The sequence below is a fragment of the Gymnoscopelus braueri genome (assembly GCF_963280865.1).
Source record: "Gymnoscopelus braueri genome assembly, chromosome: 13".
NCBI lineage: Eukaryota > Metazoa > Chordata > Actinopteri > Myctophiformes > Myctophidae > Gymnoscopelus > Gymnoscopelus braueri.
In genome coordinates this window covers 9865353-9881302 of record NC_137615.1, presented here as the reverse complement: position 1 = coordinate 9881302, position 15950 = coordinate 9865353, and the positions used below count along the sequence as shown (strand labels likewise).

At 42.4% G+C, this 15950-nt stretch overlaps 1 protein-coding gene across 1 annotated transcript in view; it reads left to right on the top strand.

Annotated features, from left to right (window-relative positions):
- The first annotated feature begins 2972 nt into the window (after positions 1–2972).
- jupb (junction plakoglobin b) overlaps positions 2973–15950 on the top strand; it is an 87311-nt gene continuing 74333 nt past the window's right edge. Inside the window, exon 1 of the mRNA XM_080447127.1 lies at positions 2973–3155. The gene's annotated coding sequence lies outside the window, so the exon portion shown is untranslated. The remainder of the gene's footprint in view (positions 3156–15950) is intronic.

Below are 15950 nucleotides of genomic sequence, written 5' to 3'. Positions count from 1 at the left end.
GTGGGGGTTTCTAGTGGAATTACCAACTAACCGAGCCTATCAGCGTCGTCGCACATCGTTCTGTGATTGACAGCGGCAGTTGGCCAATCAGGTGGCGAGTTCGAGTGAGCCCAAAACACGAACGGCAGCCATCTTTTTCTTGTCCGCTATATTCTCCGCTATTTTTTGACTTCAAAAAGCTCTCTAACTTCTATTTTGAGGCACGGAATTTACTTATAAGAAATCGTTTGGATAGAATTTAGTTGTTTAACTTCATATATGTGGTCAATTAATCATGACAAAGCCTATTTAAAAATAAAAATTTAGAGAACCGGTAGGGGCGGGCAGTGACACCCATGTATCCGAATAAGGCAACCCATTTTGGGCATGGCAAGTCTCAAAAGTCCCGTTGCGTCACATTAGACTGGTGAACTGCTGATTGGCTGAAGGGGAAAAATTATCATTGGCTGAAGGGGTTGTCAGTCAACGTTATTACTCCCGCCCAACTCCAGCCCACAGCCAATATTGCAGAATGGGCGATCAGGCCAGACTCACTCCTGGAATCAAATAGAAATGAGATTTTCGGAGGGAGGGTTTACCAGGCTAAGATAGAGCCAATTCAACATTTAAATGTTTCCTCTCATCCAAGGATGATGTACGGAGGTTATGATACATGCCTTAATTTTCTCCCGTATCGATTACTGTATATAATTCCCTTTACATGGGAGTCAGTCATTCCTCTCACATACTGGCCTCTCTTCAGTGGCTGCCTGTCATATGCACAATTTAAGTTTATTATTTGTTTACAGAACAGTACATGGATTGGCACCAAAATATAGTTCTGATCCCCTATGCCCCTATTACACTCCCAGGGCTCTTATCTTCTGACCTAGGCAACTACTCCTGTCTGTTCACTTCATCAGTAAAAAATAAAAACATCTAATTGAAAAAGGCTAAGAAAAAAAGCATGAATGCTCTAGGCTTTGGAATAGTTTAGACCTACCACTTTTTTTTATTAATAATATGATTAATTAATAATCTATATATGCAAAATAACATACTATAGCTGTCAAATAGTAGAGTAAAAACTACAGCATGTGCCTGTGTAGTAGAGTAGTAGCCTATGAAGTAAATTGTGAAAATGGAAATACAAATACTCAAGTAAAAGTGCCTTAACTGGATGCAATGCCAATGAACTCTTGTTCATAATGCTTGTGCACTGGTCTGCTGGTCAGTAAACAAAACCATTTGGTTCATTATTTCCCCGTTGCACAATGAGAGCTACGCAGCCGCCGCCCCTGTTCCCCGCTGGGAGGAACACTAAATGAATAGCACATTGCAATGCTTATATAGCCTGGTAGTGCAGCGGATTAGCAATAAAACCGTGCACATTTTGTAAGAAGCGTAAAACTTTCAGCATAGTTAGTAAATACCATAATGTACATTTTCAGACGTGGACTGAGGGGTCAAATCCAAGATGGCCACCAGTCCACTAGGTCTATATGTCAAACACATATACATTTGGAACTAAATACTGTAGAAAAACCTTAAGGTGTTATTTCCAACTAAGTTGGCGTTGCCCATTCATTTGATTATACTTTGGAGATTGCCAGAACCCAAGGACATACATTTAAATCAAGGTCAAGGTGAAATTACATAGTAATACGTATATTGTAACTTGGACACTGGATTGTACTGCAATATAGTGAAACTTTACTTCCATTTTGTGACAATAGGAATAATACAAAACTAAATCAACAGAATAAGCCCATGGTGGTAGTCTATTTTAATACCATATTAATAGTAAATGACAATAATCAAGGTTCAAGGTTGTTCTTTATTGTAAGATCTTGTGTACAGGATAGAGAGAAAAACATGCAGCACCATGGTTTCCCCTCTAGGCCGTGTCGCAACACCCTGGTGTAAGAACAACCACAGTCAGAGGGACTTGGCAAAGGAGCATGACCTGTTACATCCACTGTGGTATTGTTGAAAACTGCTTCACACCCAGTCATCAGTGCTGCCAGATTTTGCGAGAGAAATAAGCAACCAGGTATATGAAAACATGCCCAAAAGAAATTACTAACACATGAGCACTTTAAACCCAACCCAGTCTCCAGGCCTGAAACGTTCCTCTTTCAAGTTTCTGCTAAGAAGTCAAACGTTCATTATCAATGATTTATTTGAAATTAGCAGATATACCAGACAGTGCAGAACTCGTCGCCGTGTTGTGAGCTTGTAGATCTGCTATTTTCTAAAAAATGTGTCCCTGGCACAAAATATTTTCAGATGGGGATACGCGGACAATTACATATTCATTTGGGGGTCAATAGTAATGACAATAATCAAGGTTCAAGGTTGTTCTTTATTGTAAGATCTTGTGTACAGGACATAGAGAAAAACAAGATCCCAAGCATCCCCTATTTAGTTGGAAATGATACCTAAAACTTTTTTCTACTGTGTTTGAAACTTAAGTTAGACTAGTGGTCATTTGGATTTGACCTCACAGTCCTCAGAGGTCAAATCTGACTTCCCCCTCCACATCTGAAAATAAACATTATGGCATATACTACTAACTATGCTGAAAGTTTCATGCTTCTTACAAAAAGTGCACGATTTGCTAAAAAAAATGGGAGCTTATCTGCTGTACTATATAGCCTCTCGCGTCCTTTTCAATTACTCGGCAATAATATGAGCGCATCCCCAGCCAGCTTAATGACGGCGTCACCGCGACGCCCTATTGGAACGCGCGTCTCACCACGGGGCGGGGACTGACTGCGTGCTGTCACCACCACCAACACACACACACACACACACACACACACACACACTCACACGTACACACGCACACACACACACACACACACACACACACACACACACGCACACGAACAGACAAGACAACACGCGCGCACTATCTGCCGCCTCCATCCTGCTGGGTTTTGCGTGCACACCGTAGAAAAGGACTGAGAGAGAGAGAGAGAGAGAGAGAGAGAGAGACCTACAGACCTACAGAAGGGTCGGGGGAACCATAGGGAACCCACTGTGGATTTGCGCGTCAGACAAAAAAAAAAAGGGAGACAAAGTTGCAAGTCGTCGCCACCAACGCATTCATTCTGTCGCTACAGACCAGCTGCAGGGGATCCATCTCGCATCAGCTGTTCGGCGGCTACAAGGTAATTAAACAAGCTGATCCGTGACAGTGTGGAATCAATGGATACATAATTGTCATCTTCGTGTTGCTATGATGACACATGTATGCATGTTCAGGCTGATATTGGGGGGGTTTGCTCTGGTTCGAGCGGTGGTCTTATGGTCTATAGCCGTGGTTTAAATTGATATACATTTGGCTGCGGACCCCCATCTGAAAATGTTTTGTGCCATGGCGTGGACCCCCAAAAGCAAAGATTTTAGTTAAAAATGTTCGCTTTACAAAAAAATATATATATTCAAAGATATGCACACATTTTCAAGATTTTTCATAAATAGCAGATCTACAAGCTCATAGCGCTGGAGTGCCGCGCTATATGAGCTTGTAGATCTGCTATTTTGAGTAGCCAAAGCTAAGTGGTTTAAATGGTTGTGACGCTATGTTAACTAATTTGGCTGGGGACCCCCTGGTACCCCCCCCAAGGACCACTGGTGGTCCCCGGACCACTAATTGAGAACCACTGGTCTATATAGTTCAATACAGGCTCGGAGGAACGGAATTGTCTATACAGGCTTTTTATTTTAAAGACATGCCTGGTCGCTCATCATGACGGCTTGCTGTGTGTTGTTCGGGGGTCTGTAGACCAGCTGTGTGGTCACTTCTGCTGATTGGTCTGTAGACCAGCTGTGTGGTCAGTTCTGCTGTTGATTGGTCTGTAGACCAGCTGTGTGGTCAGTTCTGCTGATTGGTCTGTAGACCAGCTGTGTGGTCAGTTCTGCTGTTGATTGGTCTGTAGGCCAGCTGTGTGGTCATGTCAGTGCTGCTGATAACATACACAGTGTCAGTGACGCGGCGGGCTTTGCTTTGTGCGTTTAAGTGGCTGCTGTGGGGTCGCCTGGCTGCCTGACATTCCTCTCTCTCTCTCTCTCTCTCTCTCTCTCTCTCTCTCTCTCTCTCTCTCTCTCTCTCTCTCTCTCTCTGCGGAGAGTGAGCAGCGGTTCACACCCTCCAGATGTTGGGGTGACTGAGATGCTTGAACGGTTCGGTTAGCTCTCCTCAAGAACAGATCACAGATTGTCACGAGGATTCTCTCTCTCTCTCTCTCTCTCTCCCACATGTCCACTATTCCCTTCTCTCTGCCTCCCCATCTCCTCTCTCTCTCTCTCTCTCTCTCTCTCTCTCTCTCTCCCTCCTATCTCTCTCTCCCTTCCCTCTTGTGTCCACATTCTTTGGCTGTGACAAGTGGGTGTAGCAGCCAGAGCTGTGTGTGCACGCAGGCATGTATGTGCACTGTGTGCACGTGTTGGTGTGTGTGACAGCTCGAGAGCAGCAGGGAACCTGACCACTTCACCTGTAACGGATGACAGTCTCCTACGACGCCAAGATGTGAAATAAAATTGTGCTCCTGAAAGAACGCTTTCCCGCTGTGCTGTATGCTGCTGACAGCCAGAAATAATATAATGAGACAGATAATATGTATTCTGTAGGCAGCCAACCTAACAAAAACTCTGTTGGCCTTGTTCACCGCTTACAACAAGCTAGTATTTTGTACAACAATCTACTATATAGTAGAGTCTGACCAATATAATATGGGCCATCATTTGCCTTTAAAAAAAATATATATATCAGTATCGGCTATTCTGTAGCCCACTGTTTTCATGTCAAGGACCCCCAAATTGACACATATTAGCCCGCGGACCCCCATTTCAAAAGATATCCCAGAGACCCTCATAAGAGAAGATTGTTTACGACCATTTAATACCTTTTAACCATTTGTATACTCTCTCAGAGTTACAGACACATAAGGGTCCATTTGGTTCCTAACTATCAATCATTTGGCTGGGTCCAAAGACCCCTGGGGGTCCCTGAACCCCACCTTGAGAACCACTGCTGTAGCCGATGAGTCCTGATTTTTAACCACTTTCAACCTTGCATCCCTATTTTGGGCATGTCAAAATCAATTAGGGCTTAAGTGCTTAAATTAGATAAACTTCAGTTGATGTGTATTTTATATTTACTTGTTTGCCTGTGCATTGCAAAATTACAAAGTTTAACATACAGGAGGCTATATAGTCCAGCAGATTAAGTCGACATTTCAGGAGAATCGTTACAAGCACCATGTTCGTCCTTCGCTTGCGAAGATGACCAAGTGACTTCACAATGTCTTGTGGGTGCCAAGATGGCTGATGAGGCCGATCCTTGCAAGGAATGTGATGTGTGATGTGATGGTTGGGGGCTGGTTGGGCTAGAGGGAGGAACTGGCTTTGGTCTTGCCGAGCTGTCGCTTCAGTTCATGGATGCGGCGCTTTTCAGACATTCTTGACTGCGATGCGCCAGTTGGAGCTGTGTTGGGCATCGGCCTCCCAGGTCTCTGGATCCAGACCACAACTTTTGAGACTGGCCTTTAGGGTGTCCTTATAACGTTTCCGCTGGCCACCGTGTGAGCGCTTTCCATGGTGTAGTTCGCCGTACAGTAGCATTTTTGGTAGGCGTTCATTTGGCATGCGGCAGACATGGGCAGCCCATCTCAGCCGGGAGCGCTTGAGCATGGCATAGATGCTCTCCATCTCAGCCCTGTGGAGGACCTCAGTGTCTGGGACCTTGTCCTGCCATTTGATGTCGAGCAGCCTCCTGAGGCATCTCATATGGAAGGCATTGAGCTGCTTTGCATGCCGCATGCTATACACAGTCCATGTCTCACAGGCATACAGCAGGGAGGGGAGGACGACGGCACGGTAGACTTCCAGTTTGGTCTGTAGACTGAGCCCTCTACGCTCCCAGACAGAGGTGCAGAGTCTGCTGAAGGCGGTGCTTCCATGGGCTACCCTGTGCGTGACCTCCTCATCGCTGTTGCCCACGCGAGACAGGGTGCTACCTAGGTAGACAAACTTTTCAGCAGCAAGCAGCACCACATTTGGCATGAATAACGCCTAGGACCTGCTCTTTCCACAAAAGCCTCTCTAGTAATATTTTGCATTATTCTTTCTGAGAGTTTCTTCAACCAGCCCCATTACCCTCGGCTTTCCCGCCCTGGCACATCCTGTAAATTCAGGTGCGGCCATCTAACTACAATACTACAGTACAACTAACTAAACTACTAGTTGGTGTATACACAGGGCTAATTATATAAAATGTGGGACACTAAATTATACTATAACTACAGTTAGTAGACTACAACTACAGTGAGTACACTAGCTTGTGAACTCCAGAATATGGTTGCTAAAGTTCAAGTGGTTGTGATGCAGAGGTAGAGCATTGTGTCCCCCAATGCTCCCGTCACAAAAATGTGTCAGTTGTTCTAGTGTTCATTATCTATTAAGGCTGCAACAACTGATTGTTTAAATCGATACAAATTTGCTTTTTTTTGTAAATGAATGTTGTTTTTGTTTTTTTATCGGTAACGAATCGCGCATGTTTTTGGTAACCAATCGCAGGTGTTTGTCCACTTAAATAAAGCAATAAGCCGCTAGAGGTCGCAGTTTACAGAGTATTTTATTATGGCTGAGGGGCCAGCAGAGTGCCTTAAATTAACATATAACAGTTTTTTGTTTGTTTTAAATCAAATCATCTAGTCAGAAGAGAAGAAAGGGTACCATAGGTGGCTTTTATTTATTTTGATTTGAATGTATGTATTTTAGTTTATGTATCATATGAGTACTGATGTAGGCTACTTTTGAATTAATTATTCATCTTTATTGTCTTTATTGTTAGTTAGAACATGCAAACAACATACTATAACAACCAAAAAGTCTATTAAATAAATAAGAGCCATAATCCGATTATTTGATTCATCGTTCCGATAATCGCCCGATTAGTATAGATCATAATAATAATCGTTAGTTGCAGCCCTATTATCTATATCAAATGGTGCTAGGTTCAATGGTCTTGAGTTCAGTACAGCCTTATTTAACATTCTAACCAGACTGTCTAAGCAAACACACTTATTGATTTATTTCTAATATGTCCAACAGTGGCCTCAAGGAGTAGTTGCGCACGCACGCACGCACGCACGCACGCACGCACGCACGCACGCACGCACGCACGCACGCACGCACGCACGCACGCACGCACGCACGCACGCACGCACGCACGCACGCACGCACGCACGCACGCACGCACGCACGCACGCAGTATTACACTCTGTGTGTGTGTGTGTGTGTGTGTGTGTGTGTGTGTGTGTGTGTGTGTGTGTGTGTGTGCGCGTGTCAAAAGTTGGTCCAGAAGTCCAATTTAGCTTGCACTGCATTCATCAGAGAGCCTGAGGAATGCTCTATTAATTAAACAATATGTACTGTATGGTGGGACAGTGGCTATGTATGTATGTATGTATATATAGAGAGCTCACATAAAAAATTACACAGATGCTTTCCCGGTTTTAACGGGTTAATTCTCGGAAACCGTTGGTCCGATTGAATTCCCACTGGGCGCTGCATGCACACCCACAAGTTTGAAGTTGTTTGGTTGGACGGTGCATACACGCACGCACGCATTCTGTGAATTTATAGACAGATTAGGAGCCTGTACAGACAAATAATTTAACCCACCCTTTAACACCCCTTGTGATAATATGTGACAATGAAGTTTGAAGTTGAAGTATTTTGAACCTTAAGAACAAACACGTCCAGTAGCTCTGGTGCAACGATGCTACAAGGACAACTATGTCATCCTTCCAGGGAAGGTCAGTGTCTTTATTGCCTCATTTACCACGGCCATCTTACCATGAACAGTTATCTGCCCAGAGACATCTGGGACGCACAGTTCCATTTGTAAAAAAAAAAGAAGAAAGAAACATGTTGTGAGCTTGTAGATCTGCAATAGTGGTTAACATACCTTTTGCAATTAAATTGTTATATTATTAAATATGAATATCAAACATTTCAGACAGTATACATTTCCTGAATGGAAATCCATATATTTAAATCAGTTTGATCAGAAGCAGGGATATATTAAAAAAAACGGCCATACAAATATGAATGACCAAATGGGGGATTTCAAAAGCAGATGCATGGATCCCTCTGATCTCTAGTCTTGCCAGCCAGATTTTTGTTTTCGTGGACGGAAATGACAGATTACAGCGTCCTGTCTCGGCTTTCAGGAAGTGTAGTTCCACTTCCAGACTCTATGTAGCATTCGGAGATTGTGGAATAGTTGTCTGGCTAGTGGCTACGCGAGACTACCTCATCTCCCCAGCAAATCCAACCCTGTGGGAGACAGATTAGTGTACCATGACACAGACAGTGGGGTGTACTGTGTATCACTGCTATGTCACCACATATATGACACAGACCGTGGGGTGTACTGTGTATCACTGTTATGTCACCACATATATGACACAGACCGTGGGGTGTACTGTGTATCACTGTTATGTCACCACATATATGACACAGACAGTGGGGTGTACTGTGTATCACTGTTATGTCACCACATATATGACACAGACAGTGGGGTGTACTTTATCAGCGTATGTGTCGTATATTGGCCCTTATTTGCTTATGTTTTATGAACAGTATGCAAGTCAAAACCAGAGAGAAATGATACTAAAGTTAAGAAGAAATAATGTGTTGATTCAGACCTAGTAACTGTCTGCACTCCTACAACCAGCTAGGCCTGGTAACCCGCAGTCTAGTTATGCCTCAATTTACGACATATGTCTTATATGCTATTATGGAAAATATTAATATCTTGTATGCTATTATGGAAAATATTCATATCCAGTCAGGGTGAAGTGTTGACAATGTATTAGGAAGATTCGAGCAGAGTAACAGCAGCATTACAGATCATAGCATCAGGCCTCCTGGCCTGGGCTGGCAGCCGTTCCGGGTAGAAGACTCCTGAGGTGTTATCTTGGACACCTCTTATACAGAGAGATGCTCTCCCTAAAGGGTGAATATGGACAGGCTATACTTAAGTGGCGGTATACTAAGACATACAGTCTTGTTGTACTTATGGACACCATCAATGGTACTGCTGGATCAGCCAAAAGAGAAAAGTGTCGTAGAAATAGACTTTGGAACAGTTGTTGACAGCAACAGGAGCTGTGAAAAGACCCCTGCTGTGAAGCTAACACTCTATGGTCCAAAATGCAATTACATCAAACTGTTTGTCACCGCATATATGATACAGACAGTGGGGTGTACTGTGTATCACTGTGCAATATGTCACCACATATGACACAGACAGTGGGGTGTACTGTATCAGTGTATGTCTTGTATGCCTTTGAGGCTTTACAAGGGCCAATTGATGGATGAGTTGACAGCGTTGACAGTATCAATACTGCAATGTAGAAGTACTCTGTTACAAGTAAAAGTCCGGAATTCTAAATTTACTTGAGTAAAAGTACAAAAGTATTGGTATAAAAATGGGCTTAAAGTACCAAAAGTAAAAGTACTAAAATGTTTGAAAATTGTTGTGAGCTTGTAGATCGGCTATTTTCAAATAGCCTAGGTTTTAAATAATGCTAAAGTGGTAAATGTATGTTTTATAATGTAATTTATATCTGCAAAGTAACTAGTAACTAAAGTTTTCAAATAATTGTAGTGGAGTAAAAAAGTACAATATTTGCCTCTGAGATGTAAGTGTAGTGGAGTAGAAGTAAAAGTACTGAAAATTGGAAATACTCCAGTAAAGTAAAAATCACACCCAGTGTGAAGTGGGCGGTGTGGTCACAGTGGTCATCACAGTGATGGAAGTTCACTTAAAGAAAAGTAATATTGTGGACCAACCATTGTACACCCCTAACTTAAAAAAAAACATACATGTGTTTTTTTTAAGTGCATAGTCCTATTTATAGGGCTATATGCACATGTGTCATGTTTCACTAGCCAATCACAGTCCTGAATAGACTGTGATTGGCCAATCAGGGTGCACGGTTAGGGGGGTACACTGGTGGCCAATCACAGCGCAGGGTTGGGGGGGTGCAAATGTCCAAACCTCACATATAGGGGCGGTTTCACCGCCCCAAAAATACCTCAAAATTGTACTTAAGTACAGTACCTGAGCACATGTACTTAGTTACTTTATACCACTGCTGAATGGACATCCACTGATCCTAAAAGCCCTAAAATAAAAATACAAATTGAACAATTTAGGGAAAGAAATCTTTGAAAATGTGCACAAAACAGACCAAAATGTTGAAGTGGATTTTGTTCCTTCTACCGTTTCCTCCTCCATCTTTTTTTGGTGTGCATGTAAGTAAATCCCTCAGCGTTTCCCCTGTGATTTCCTGCATTCACTGTGAAAGCGCTTTAAATCTATTAAAAGGAAACGTTCCATTATCTTCGGGGCAACTTAAAGATAAAAAAAAGATAAATGAATAAGTATGTTCACTCAGGGCATCTCATGTATTGAATATAAAATGAACAATACATTTATTTGGTTTGCTGATGAATGGATCTGCGGTTATGGGTGCTCTCTGTGCGCATATACAGTAGTAACACTGTGATTTCACAAAAAACGTATATTAACTCCTCTACCAGACAGGAGGAATTTCAGATCCATATAGCTCATAATATAGCGCATACAGTAGTAACACGTTCACACAAAACTTATATTAAATCTTTCAAATCCATATAGCATATAAAAGCAGATCCGTCCAGGTGTCCACTCTGTGACATCTATGATGCATCTATGACATTATTTGGACAGGGTTTCAGCCTGATCTGTCTGCCCTGCCCTTCATTATTATATAAAATGAAGTTAAATATTTAATATATACATATATATATATTTTAAACAGACAATTGTTTAGATGTTGATTGGTTGCTACAGCGGTTGGAGAGGTTATCCCTGTACAGACAATCAGACAGGGGCAAAAACCTAATCTCCCCGTTGCCAGCGTGCGGCCTGTTGGAGAAAACAACAGATGGTAGCTGAGGTGGTGGAGGAGGGTGAGCAGCGCTCCTTTAACCCTTTAAGACCGGGAACGCATCTGTGTCATTTTAAGATTTCTTTGGCTATTCAAAAATAGCAGATCTACAAGCTCATAGCGCGGCACCGAGTGCCGCGCTATGAGCTTGTAGATCTGCTATTTAAAAAAAAAAATCATGGAAATGTGTGCAAATCTTTAGTTTTAATATATATATACTTTTTTAAAGCGAAAGTTTTTATCTCAAAGTACTTTTTTCCTAAAGTTTTCTTTTTTTTTTTTTTGCTTATGTTGCTATATTATCAATGGTTTTCAAACTTGTCAATTGACCCCCAAAATAATATGTATTTGACCGCGGACCCCCTCCCATCTAAACATATTTTGTTCCAGGGACCCCCAGAAGCAAAGATTTGAGTTAAAAATGTATATAAAAGATTTGCAAAAATTTTCGGAATTTTTCAAAAAATAGCAGATCTACAAGCTCATAGCGCGGCACACTAGCTTGTATATCTGCTATTTTTGAATAGCCAAAGAAACCTTAAAATGACACACATGCGTTTCCTTCCCGGCCTTAAAGGGTTAAAGAACAGCATCCAGCCATGGCAGCATGAGAACAAGCAGGCAAGTAATGAGCAGCAAGGAAGAGGTCAGACCTAGGGCTGTCACCATTACAATATTTAAGTTGACGATTAATTGTCATACAAATAACTGCGATAAACGATTTTTGGCATTGAACATTGGAACATGTATGAATACAAATGTAATTTCTGTTTGGCTTCGTTTATTTAAAAAAAATGCTTTCGCCGGCACCTGTCTTGCGCCTTGTGTTTTGGTGAAATACTGTACACACATCACATTGTTTGATGTCAATCCGGTTAGATGCTCGATTTCCACGTATCTTCTTTAGGTTAAACACCCAACAATACAATTTCAGAAAGAACATTCAGACCTGATGAAGACCCTTAACGGTCGAAACTTTGTGTAACTTCATTAAATGTTTCTACTGGGAGCTTAAGTGTGCAGACTTACTTTCCTTTTCCCTTATTCTTCAGCACCTGATTACGTTTTTTTGGGAAGTGTGTGCTTCCCTCTGGACTCTAATCATGTAGATAGACTTAGAACTGTGTATTTGAGGCATGCTACTGCTGTACATCATATTCCCCAATTTCATTCTTCACCAAATTGTATTTTCAGTGTGGCGTGTGTATTGGTTTTTACTTTAGGTGTATTGTGTGCGTGTGTGTGCGTGTGTGCGTGTGTGCGTGTGCGTGTGCGGGTGCGGGTGCGGTTAATCACATAATGTTAACACATTGATTGCCAAGATCGCATCGATGCGTTCTTTCAAATCCATCGCTTGAATGCCAGCAATTCAAAAGAACGCATTGATGTGTTCTTTTGAATTTTCATTGTTTAATCTGTGATCGCACGGCTCTGTTTATTTCTCATCAGCACTTTCGTTTTCCACTTACGTCACACTCACCCAGAGCCGGATGTAAAAAAAAATAATCATTTCCGGGTCACATTGTTTTTCTCCGGTCATTTTCGGCCAGAATAGGGAAAAACACGGTTTTTCACACGGTATAAAAAACGAACGGACAGCTCAACTTCTATTTTCTTTGGTCCGGGTGACTAACAGTCATCGTCGTAGTGTATCACATCGTTTTCAGGCCGATCAGCGGATCAGGGATTGTCGAAAACATAACATCCGGTGAATGACAGGATATGACGTGGGCCTGTTTGGGAGGGGGCGAGCGAGGTGATCAATGTGTGGATTTGCTGCTCTCTACTGGTGGAACTCTCTCTCCCTGGCAACACCTAGTTGCCAGGTTCTGGGAGAGAAACAAGCAACCAGCGTTAGCTAGTTCTGCATTAGCCTTAGCTCGTCGGGGACTTTAAGTGCATGTTTGAGTATCATGAGACTCAACAATGAGCAGTAGTAGAGAAAATACTAACTTTGCATCGGTTATAATAGACGAATTTCACTCTTACACGGGCTCCCATTATGCCAACGGAGGGGGTCGGGACACTGCAGGAGACGGGACTCTCTGAAATAAGTCAACGTCCATTTCAATGATGGTGAGTGATTAGCGACACATCAAAGATAACACTTAAAATGTCCGGATCTCTCCTTTAACACCACAATCAGAGAATTTATTTGAATGAAAAATTACAAAATTTAAAAATTTAAAAACACGCAAATTGCTGGCACAGGGGTGAGTACATTATGAATAAACTCTGGCAGTCAATGTGTTAAGAATGTTATTTAGATAGCATGTTGTTAAGACAGATGTTGAAGTTTCCTGGCTGGTATCCTATTGTTTCTTTGAGGCAAGCTACATTGTTCTCTGTGCACTCTACTTATTGTCTCTGTTGGGTGTAAACCTCATTATGTCCAAAACTGTTACTTTTCACGATTACAATGCAAAAGTACCAAAAGTTGCCGATCTACAAGCTCAAAATGCGTCGTTTCGCGCCACGTTTTGAGCTTGCTGTATGATAAAGTAGGGCATTTATTTGCGAAAAAAACACAAAAAGTTAGAATATGGAGACGGCAACGTTATGTGACTGGTTACCTTGAGTATTTTAACTAGTCTAGGGTTCATGCTTACTCTGCTTATTCTGATTTCACAATTGTAAGTCACTCTGTCTGGATGAGAGTGTATAATACAGTGAATTGTAAATTGTTGGTATCAAGGTAAAGGTTAGGAATGAACGTACAGTAGTTAGTGTAGAATTGTCACGTACAGTACGTGTGTGAATAAATCGAGAGCCTTTAGATTCCTGCATTGATACAGTACTGCATGCATTGCTTGCCTGTGATTTGTTCAAGTGAATGTGCCTATCTTTGCACGTGTGTGTGTGTGTGTGTGTGTGTGTGTGTGTGTGTGTGTGTGTGTGTGTGTGTGTGTGTGTGTGTGTGTGTGTGTGTGTGCGCGTGTGCGCGTGCGTGCACGTGTTATGCACTAGAAGGGAACACAACCTTCTCTGCATTCAGCCTCTCTGAATATAGTACAGTATTTTGAGCATGATAGAGGGTGATGCTAATACTAATACTAATGCTTAGAATTTGTTCCCTTTTGAGCAAAATGGAAGCATTCCCCTGACATGCAGGTTAATGTGCTGGCCTGGGGTCAGTTCTGTGCGGTAGAGTACATAATTCAGCCTGGAACATTTCGTCCAAATGAAAAAGATAAACGTCAGTCTCACGCTGCACAGCATAAGGGTGCAAATATCAGTTATCTCAGCCAGTCGTTCCCAAACTGGGGGTCCCAGTTATTTTGGGGGGTCCCCAGATGATTTGCTTAATGTGCAACATTGTTTTCTCACTCAACAGTAAACAAACCAACATACGGTATAAGTGTATGCAGGACACATTTCTTAAGTTACAATTTAAGGACTTTTAAGACCTTTTTAATACCAAATTGGCCAAATTGTCAAATATTACGTAAGAAATAGCTGATCTACAAGCTGCGAGGCGGTGTGAGCTTGTACATTTGGCTATTTTCACAATATTTATAGATTAGATTTGGCTATTTTCACAATATTTATCGTGTGGAACCGATTCAAACTAAATGTAATGCCTACAATTCCAAGTGCTTGTCAGGGTGGGGGGTCCCCAGTTCAAATATGATTATTTTGGTTATTTCATCGATTACTTTTTAGATTAATCAAATAATAGAGAAGCACATTTTTGGGGAATATACATTTCTGTGTATTATACAAAAAATGATGTACATTTTCGACAGATGACTATACTATATTGTACAATGGTGTCACGCCGACCTACAAGCTCACACAAACTCACATAATGTGCAATAGAATATCATCATCTAATACAATATGGAACAATATGTACTCACAAGCTTACTTTGTGAGCTTCTTGATACGGCTATTTGTTTGAGAACTTTTAACTTGAAAATCGTATTAAAATGGATAATTTCTCAATGTAATAGATTTAATTGATTTGTTTGATTAACTGCTGCGCACGCACGCACGCACGCACGCACGCACGCACGCACGCACGCACGCACGCACGCACGCACGCACGCACGCACGCACGCACGCACGCACGCACACAGACACGCACACAGACACGCACACAGACCCCTCAAAGACATAAGCAAGGAGATGTTTGCAGGTCTCTTAATTAGTGTGTGATTGGAGTGGCTGAATAGCCACTGATTAGACGCCACTGCTCTGCCAAACCATGGGCAGAGATCCACCCGACATCCGAAAATATGACACCCCGCCGAGGGAAACTCCACGCGGACAGCTGAGTGTGGTACCTCGGCTCGTTGCCATGACAATTCTCAGCACGTCTCATTTGCAGGTGTTCATGAGAGAGAGAGAGAGAGAGAGAGAGAGAGAGAGAGAGAGAGAGAGAGAGAGGAGAGAGAGAGAGAGAGAGAGAGAGAGAGAGAGAGAGAGGAGAGAGAGAGAGAGAGAGAGAGAGAGAGAGAGAGAGAGAGAGAGAGAGAGAGAGAGAGAGAGAGAGAGAGAGAGAGAGAGAGAGAGAGAGAGAGAGAGAGAGAGAGAGAGAGAGAGAGAGAGAGAGAGAGCTGTAGGTGAGAAAAATACAGTGAGGTTTTAATTGAAAGAAATGTTTTCCATCAAAAGTCTCTCTTTCTCTCTCTCTCTCTACTCTCTCTCCCTCTCTCTCTCTCTCTCTCTGCTATCCAAATTCTGTTAGCCAGAAGCTGTGAGTTCATCCGTGTGTGTGACTGTATGTTGATGTGCACAGGTATTCAACTGGGTGCTGTGCACACCATGTCTGCTTTGTGTGTGCGTGCGTGTCCGTGTGTCCGTGGGCAACAACAGAGCAGCAGTAGCATACACTAGCCAACAGTCTGCATGATAATGAGCAGTTAGGCTCTCCAAAGAATGTACCTGACACGCACACATGCGTGCATGCACGTGCACATGCATGTACTGTTCACAAGTGCCAAAGCTACAGCA